The 9,501-nt window shown below is 41.8% G+C and overlaps 1 pseudogene; it reads right to left on the bottom strand.

Annotated features, from left to right (window-relative positions):
- Positions 1-1,108: 1,108 nt before the first annotated feature.
- On the bottom strand, positions 1,109-9,168 carry LOC116676470 (proprotein convertase subtilisin/kexin type 9-like; annotated as a pseudogene).
- Between the last annotated feature and the right edge of the window lie 333 nt (positions 9,169-9,501).

The raw sequence follows: 9,501 nt of genomic DNA, 5'->3' as shown, positions 1-9,501 counted from the left end.
TTCATACTTCACACGTACTGTATTTATGTTGGCGGGGAGTGCATTCTCCTTTCAGGTGATTGCCATAGTAACTGGCATAATTGACCAAGGTATTCAATGTAGCCCCATCAAGAGCCTGTACTCGGTGAAAGCAATCTTCATAAACAGTACAGCATCTGACTTACTGCAACACATCAACAGGTATCTCCTTAAAAGAAAAGGTCAAAAAAATGCATTTTGTCGCTTTCTTGCTACAAATTAGATGAGGAATTAATCTCCTTTTATATTTCTCCATTAAATATGAACTGGAGACAGTTTTAATTTTTTTTAATCTGTTTGTTATCCCCATGGGAAATTACATTTACACTCTGTGTCCACACTTTGTTAGTACACCACACCACACCCCCCCACACACCACACACACAACCAAACCAGCGCCCTGAGCGGGGGGGGGTACGGTGCCTTGCTCAACAGCACCTGGCAGTGCCCAGAGGTGAAGTGGCATCTCTCCAGCCACCAATCCACCTCCCTACTTTTTGGTCCACACAGGGACTTGAACCAGACCCTCCGTTCCTACCAACTCCCTATGGACTGAGCTACAGCCACCCCTAGTTTAGCTTAGCGTGAAAGACTGGAATCGGGGGTAATCCGCTAGCTGGGCTCTCTCCAAAGGTACCAGCATTACCAATTAATGCATCCATTGGAGTGTGATACTGACAGTGTTGGTATGCTAAGCTAAGGGACTGTTTGGAAATTATTAGTGGGGGATGTAGGGTAAGCCAAGAGGTGACTATTTTTTTTTTCTAGAAAAAATGGTATTTAAATATTTTTGGGGTGGTAACGAGGAGAAGTATTTTTTTTCCATGGCCGAGATGTGTTTTTAGGTCATCATATTCAGGATTCACAGTAGCTCAAACTAAAGAAATAAGTGTTTTATTCACATTTTAAGTTACAAATCAGGTCTGAGTAAAAAAAAAAAGTATTAATAACCCTTGGGGTCTTGTTGCTTTTTTTTTTAAAGTCTAACATAATGTACTGTATGCCTGCTCTCCACACCTCAATAATTTCTCACAGTCCCTAAAAGTCCTTTAAAGTCCACACACAGGACAGCATAGTAGCTGGGACTTACCGGTCAGGTGGTGCTGCTGGTTGACACACTCTGCGTCTCGTCCGGTTCGGGACTAGCGTGGACCTGGCACTGCAGACCACCAGTCACACAGCAACGCGCCCAGCATACACACCTTTACCCCCCCAATCGTATAGGCAACAACACTCCATCTGCCCGCGTTCACCTGGAAACGAGCGGCGGGGTTTTAGACGGCAGGAAGAGTTTTTTGTGAAAAGAGAGGCCAGTTAAACTCACGGTGATGGTTTCCTCCCGCGTGAACACCGTCAGGGGTGGAGCTCCTGCAGCTCATCATCTCCTCCCCCAGGCGACAGCGACTCATAGCCTTGACCCCTGACCTCTCGGATCACACTGACCGACACAGAAGCTCGCCATCTGCACACCCAACAGGCACACAGCGTGAACTACTCTGTTTGTGTGTGTTGTGTGTGTGTGTGTGTGTGTGTGGTGTGTGTGTGTGAGTGTAAAATCTAGTCTTGTCCGTCACTAACTTGTGCTGTTGGCAGGCGGCATGGCTGCTACCAGGTTTGGAGTACTGAGACGATGTGTGTCAGACAGAGAGAGGAAGTCGATTGTGTGCTGATGGAGTAATGCAGCAGCATGTGCAGGACCTGCACCCGTGACACGTTCTGATTGGCCGACAGGATCACTGCTGCTACACCTACACACGCACAACCAAAATATAAGACACTTGCACTATAATTCCTTTATTTTATTTAAGACAGAGGTGCCCAATTCTTTCATATGAAGGGCCAAAGGTATCTGGATGGAAGGCAACGGGCCGAAAATAAATACAGATGTTACTGTCTTTTTTGCCATTCTCCATAGACAAAACATGCTTATGTAATTTAAATGGGAAGTATAACAGCACTGGGCGTTACGTTGCCGTTAAACTCAGATTACGTATTTTTAAAATGTAGTTTCATAGTCAATACTTTTAACTCTCGTGTTTGTCTTCCCGCCGACCTGGCAATTTTTTTCTGGTCAAAACTTCAAATGAAAAACCTTTAACCAAGTCCTTGTCGACCCTTTTGTGTCTTTCCCCCGATGTTTTTGTCACCTTTTTCAACATTTGTCGACTTTTTCTGAACCTTTTGAAAAATTTTGTTTTTTTCCCCAAATCTTTAAAGCTTTTTTTTTAATCATTTCTTTGACATTTTTATCACTTAGTTTGGCATTTTTTTCACATTTTTGTCTTTTTTTTGTTCACATTTTAGTCACTTTTATTGCCATTTGTCTTTTTTTTTTACATTTGTCTTCTTTTTTTTTTTACATTTGCCACACACATTTTCTTTTATCATTCTTTTTTTTCTCCAAATGCTATAAAATTGACAAAAAATACCCAAATTCAATTAAAGCAGTGAACTGATTATTAATTCAACTTATGAGGAGCGTTGTTGGGAACCATCCACGTTACTTTTTTGACAATTTGTTTGAAAGAAACCCAAATTTTCGGATGTAGAAACCTTTTGAAAAAGGGGTCAAATTTGACCCGAAGACAACAGGAGAGTTAAAAGAAAAGCATGAGCATGTCAAATCCATGGCGAGGGCAAGGGCCAAACTTTGCCGGCGTGCCCCAAACTGGGCAGCCTTGATTTAACGTGTGTGTGCGCGCACACCGGCAGCATGTGCAGCAGCCTGGGAGGTCCCACTCCGGAGGTAAAACAGGTGCTGCAGTCACTGCTGGCACTGACGATGTCATCCCCGGGGGCAAACAGATCAACGCAGCGGCCGAAGTTGCTGCCCCCCGCTCCCTGTGACATGAGCTGGTCCGCTGAGTTAACTGCCCCTACTGTGATGACCTGCACACACAGACACACACAAGACGTTGAGGTGAGGGCTGTTTGTGGATGCATCCATCAGGCTCTTTAGATAACGTGTTATGTAACCTCAGGCTCTGAAGCAGGGGAGTAGAGGCAGGCGTCGTCTCTGGAGTTCCCCGCCGCGGCGACGACAACAGCTCCCTTCGCCACCAAGTCCCGACACGCTGCGTTCAGGGAACGGCTGAAACCACCGATGAAAGGCAGCAAAACAACCACGGCATCCACTGGACGGACGAGTAACGTCGCTCGGATATACTCCATACCTGGGCAGGACAGGGGGAGGGACGTTCAGAAACAATAATACACTCAGTTTTAACCTTCCTGATGTCCTTGGGTCAAATTTGACCCGTTTTTAAAACGTTTCTGTATCAAAAAAGTTTTTTTTTAACCACATTGTCAAAAAATAAATAAATAACGTTAATGGTTCCATGAAATAAGACAATAAGTTCACTGCTTTCATCAAATTTGGATGTTTTATTAAATTTTATAGCATTTAGAAGTAAAAAAAAAATGAAAGAACGTTGAAAACAAAGACTAAATGTCTGAAAAAAAGAACAAAAATGTCAATGAAGCGCAACCCCTTCACCCGGAAAAAAACTTTAGGAAAAAAAGTGACAAAAATATCGGAAAAAGTGACAAAAACATCGAAAAAAAAGTGAGAAAAAAAAATTCCGCCAACTTTAGTTTCAAATTTTGACCCAGAAAAAACAAAAATGGGCAGGTCGACAAGAAGACAACACATGGGTTAACCCTTGTGTTGTCTTCCCATCTACCCTGTCTTTTTGTCAGTATTATTGCTTTTTCCGACATTTTTGTCACTTTTTCAATGTTGGGTGCTTTTTTTGAAGTTTTTTCCAAAGTTATTTGATATTTCTAATGTTGACATTTTCGCCTTATTTCAAAGGCCCATTTTTTTGTGATGAAAAAACGGAAAATGGGTCAAATTTGACCTGAGGACAACATGAGGGTTAAGAAAAATGTCACCCTCTCTGCTGCAGAAGTAGTGGCCTTTCCTTTTCCTTTTTTTTGTGAATGGTTTAGAGTGATCTAGCAGGCTTTAAAAAACATGCAAAGATGCTGCTGGGCTTAACCAGACGGGGGGCCAGGGGGGCCAGGGGGGCACCCACTTCAGCAGTGTTTCTCAAATTAAGGTACACTTACCCCTAGGGGTAGTGATGGCCAAATGAAGCTTGGTGAACCAGTGTCTTTATTTTCTGAGCCCACTAGATGGCGCTCTCTGTTCAACAAAGTGTTGAGAATACACAGAATTGCAACTCTTTAGGTCTTCAGGTCTTTCTCTTAAAATCAAGAGCGCCATCTAGTGGGCTCAGAAATGAAGACACTGGTTCACCAAGGTTCATTTGGCCATCACTACCTTGGGGTACCTTGGATTACTGCAGGGGGCATGTGAGATATTATTGTATAGGTATAGGTCATAACATCAGACACTGATGATGCAACGCTGTATAATGCCCCTATTTTATAGTTTTTTTTTCTACAAGAATGTTCTGTCCTGGTCAGGGCGTACTTTGCTAAAGAAATATTTCAGAGAGGGTACATTATTGAAAAAGGTTTAAGAAACACAGCTCTAGGGTTAGGGTTGATTGAGAAAATGTAATGCCGGGCCTTATAAGCTGTTCTACAAGCTAGAAAAAGTCTGTGCACCACATGTGGGTGGTGCCCTTTTGATTTTTTCCCACCCCTGCCCTTCAGACAGTCCACAAGTGGACAATGTTGGGTGCCATCGGTTATAATAACACATAATCTCCATAGAACAACAGATCAGTGAGAGTCCTACCCGCCAGAGCTCCTGACACGGTCCCTTTCCCCTGACAGTTGAGCACACGGACCAGGTTAACACCGACGCCTCGAGCAACACCAGAATCCGACCCGCTCACAACCCCCGCCATGTGTGTGCCGTGACTGTCGCACTGGCTGGCCTGTACGACAGAGGGTTGGACATGCAAAGGAAAGCTTTTTTATTACAGCAAGCTGCAATGACATCTAATGCAAGTCTTTCTTTGTGTCTAACCTGTCTGTGAACTCTGACTCCATCCTCCTCAGGGACGCTGTTGAAGTCTGTGATGAGCACTCGTCCTTCAACCTCTCTGTGAGTAGTCTGAACACTGCCATCCATCAGATACACCTCCGCCATCCCTCCATCATCTGCAGAAGACAGAAGGTGTGTGGATTTGAGCTATGATTACTTCAGGTGTGTGCAGGGGTGTCAGACTGGAGGGAAAAGAGGACCCAGGGCCCTCATGTGGGCCAAAAAAGATGCTAGAATGAATAGCTGTGCATGAATAGCTGAGCGTGTGTGTGTGTAAAAGACAGACACAGTGGCGGACTCACTGGGTGGCCTGTATGTTCCGTTTTCAGAGGTCCCACCATGAGGCTGCAGTAACCTCTGGAGGTTCCAGGGGGCACTCTGAGCAAAGATGGACGAGTCCTCCTCTATGTAGTGGACCTGAGGTAGCTTCACCGCCTGGCAGGAACATCAAAGTTCATTCAAAATTCAAATTTCAGTTGTGGTTCTAGACATAGACAGTTAAGAAATGGACCAACAGATCCCGTTGCTCTGGACGGAGACGAGTGAAGTCTCTTAGAAGCTCTATTAGAGGCTTACCCCCTTGGTTCTACAGCAAAAAGTAAAATGAAGCGACCCATCCACTACTTCAACTTTTTTATGTTTTTATTTTTTCTATTTGATTTTCACAGTGTATGTAACTAAGAGAGGGATTAAAGTAGAAGAAGGTTCATTGGTGTGATCATAGTGACTGTGGCCCGCGATGTATTAACCAACCATCTGAAAAGCTAGAATTTGATTCTGTCCATCAGGTTCTTCTCTTTTGTGGCTGAAGATGCGTCTTCCTCTCGTGACCCTATTTTTTGAGGGGTCCCCTAGGGTCTATCCTGGGTCCCTTTTATTCTTTATCTACATGCTACCTTTGAGGCATATAACCCTCAGACATAAATAGATATCTACTGTTAGATCCAGATTACCTGCAACTGTATGTCCCAGGTCCTACTGGTATGTCTTTCAGGTTGTCCAAAAAGGTCCTTTAGTGAATGACGCAAACTTAAGACATCACTCATAGATCCTCACAATTGATTTTTTTAACATTTTTGATTTGAAAAAAAGTTGTAGTTTCTTGTTTTACTTGGCGTGTATTTAAATAGGATATGATATGATAATAAATAATAACAGCATAAGTAATGCAATTTTTACATTTCTATTTACACTCAATTCAGTGTGTTTAATTTGCATTGACGTTGTTGATTAATGTCAAATAAGCCTCAGCATCCACTGCGATACAACAATACAACTTACAAAGGGATGGCTATTTTAAATACATTTAAAGTCAATTGTTAGTAAGATACAAAGAAGTTAATTATTGAAATATAAGTTTATAGACTGTTTTCTACATATTGATCAGTGATCACCTACCAGAAGTTGAAACCACACTTTGTTCAGTGGTGTAGTCTATGTGGCACACAGGTACACGCAGTATACCCACTAAGAAAGCTCCAGGATTTCCATACACCCACTTAAAAATGCCCAACAACAACAACATACTTCCATTATGGTTTTTAAAAAATATTAAGAATTGTCATCTGTGTTGTACTTTCCTCACAAGGTATTTACACCATAAATTGGTACATAAACGTGTATCCGAATACATGAAAGGAAGTTGTTGATGCTCAAAACTCGCCTTGGGGAGGACACCCAGACCCCCCCCCCCCCCCCCCCCCATTATGATACATTAGACTTTTATTCACCACCACCATGTTAGTTTGTTACCAGGTGAAGGACGTCACTGCTCATCTTGACCAGGAAACCGTGCAGAGCTCCAGAGTACGTCTGCAGGATGTCCAACAGGTAGCCTCCCCTGGCTGCTTTGGCTCTCAGTCTCCTGATGGTCCTTTGCACGTGGGCGTCGTGCGTCCCCTGATGCAGCACGACCAGGTACTGACCGGGCATGCGCCACGCTGCCTGGAGCACAGCGCAGGGGACACAAGAGGACAGGTGCTCTGTTCCAATGCACGTACAGGAGAAACGAGGCATGCTTACAAAAAGGTTATTTTTATGTCACTCAATACTTTGTCATAGATGGTACATCACATTTATTTTCTTCTCTTTAGCTGGGTCATCCATTCAGCAAATATTTCCTTATGGATAATTTGACCCAATATCTTGAAAGGCTGAGAAGCATATGTATATATATATATATATATATATATATATATATATATATATATATATATATATATTATGGCATGCCGTTTAGGAAATAATATATATATATGAAGTTTATCCATCTGAATATATGGAATGAAAGTCTGAATATATGGAATGGAAGTCTGAATATATGGAATGAAGTCTGAATATATGGAATGGAAGTCTGAATATATGGAATGAAAGTCTGAATATATGGAATGAAAGTCTGAATATATGGAATGAAAGTCTGAATATATGGAATGAAAGTCTGAATATATGGAATGAAGTCTGAATATATGGAATGAAAGTCTGAATATATGGAATGAAAGTCTGAATATATGGAATGAAAGCTGACGTCATTACGGCGCTGGCGCCATCTTGTGTTGTGGCTGATTAATCAGGATGTAACAAATGTGGACGCTATGAGTGAATCGGCTAGGAATCTAGTGTCAGCTATTTTGAGCAATGAAGAGATTATTAACACTCTGGCAAATGCATGTACGGGCCAAAATACTGGTAACCGTATCCAGTGCCCACACCATTAGCTTCCAGTTGAAGTGTTACTTCTGCCGACATCTCCCAAAGAGACTCATAAATTCCTTCAACAATGATGCATAATGTTCTTTCGGCAACGTTTTGTTGAACAGGATTGCTTATAAGCACTAAGAATGTCGCAATAATGGAAATATGATCCTCAAGGTGACGCTATCTAATTTCCAAACTGTTTGTGTCGTTTGGAGTATGACCAGTTGTTGCAAAAAAACCTGCAGTTCAACAAAGTATTGGACTATTTCAGCCGATGCCATTTTGTAAATCCAGTGAATTCAGAAAGGTATCCCTTTGGTGACATTTCTGTCAATGTATTCCAACTTTCATTCCATATATTCAGACTTCATTCCATATATTCAGACTTTCATTCCATATATTCAGACTTTCATTCCATATATTCAGACTTCATTCCATATATTCAGACTTCATTCCATATATTCAGACTTCATTCCATATATTCAGACTTTCATTCCATATATTCAGACTTCATTCAATATATTCAGACTTTCATTCCATATATTCAGACTTCATTCCATATATTCAGACTTCATTCCATATATTCAGACGTTCATTCCATATATTCAGACTTCATTCCATATATTCAGACTTCCATTCCATATATTCAGACTTCATTCCATATATTCAGACGTTCATTCCATATATTCAGACTTTCATTCCATATATTCAGATGGATAAACTTCATATATATATATATTATTTCCTAAACGGCATGCCATAATATATATATATATATATATATATATATATATATATATACTGTGAGGGATCATATTGGCTTTATGAAAATGCAAATCAATTTATAACCGTTTGGACATGTGTTTTTCTGGATTTTTTGTTGTTATTCTGTCTCAGTGTTAAAAAAATCTACTATTAAAATTATAGACTGATAAGTTCTTTGTCAGTGGGCAAAATCAGCAGGGGTCAAATACTTTTTTCTCCCACTGTATATACATTTAGTAGTCTATATCATAAAATAAAATATATTTCTGCATAATAATGAGACAAGGGCTTTAAACTTGTCAGAGGCTGCATGGTGTTGGCAGTGTGGAGAAGATGCGCGTCAGTGCCCCTGATACTGATCAATACCTTGTTGCACTTCAGAAACTCAGCAGCTGGCTCGGTTCCGGTTTCAGGTTGAGTCCCGTCCTCCCGGATCAGATCCAGGATCATCTCGTCGTCCTCGGGGTAGTCCTGCGCGCTCGTGGCCAAAGACGCGCACAAACAGCACAGCGCCCAGCCGACCCAAGCAGAGGTGAGATGCATTCTTCAAACAGCTCGGATTGTTTCCGGTCAAATTGACACTATGAATATTAAATTCCACAAATCCACTGATGAAAGTAAGGATTCCGGTCTGAGTTGTCCAAATGTGTTGGTGCATCTGACAGCCGCGCGTTCCTCGCAGTCAGATAACACCTCCAACCATCTATTCTGACTTGGGGGGGGGGGGAACCAAACAATTGATTCTTATTATTTAGGGCGGGGACTGCTGACGTCTGCGGGGCTCACACCACCGCTTTTGTATCAAATGATTGTCCTCCGTTAAAAACACCTCTTACTGTGGAGGAGTCATGTTTCATGCACCCCCTGAACCACCCTGTAATGAAATGAACCATGGGAGTTATGCATGCAAGTGCAAGTACTTGTTTAATAGAAGGCTAAGAAAAGAGGCTAACCATTTACTTAATACCTTTGCAATGCACTTCTGTTTCAACTTTGTGCTTGGATGCCAAAACTCCTAAATCTCCATGAAACATTCTCTTTGTGTCTCTGTGTCTCACTTCAAA

Source organism: Etheostoma spectabile, unplaced genomic scaffold, assembly GCF_008692095.1.
Source record: "Etheostoma spectabile isolate EspeVRDwgs_2016 unplaced genomic scaffold, UIUC_Espe_1.0 scaffold00003208, whole genome shotgun sequence".
NCBI lineage: Eukaryota > Metazoa > Chordata > Actinopteri > Perciformes > Percidae > Etheostoma > Etheostoma spectabile.
Note: the sequence above shows the minus strand (reverse complement) of the source record. Positions and strands in the feature narration are given on the sequence as shown.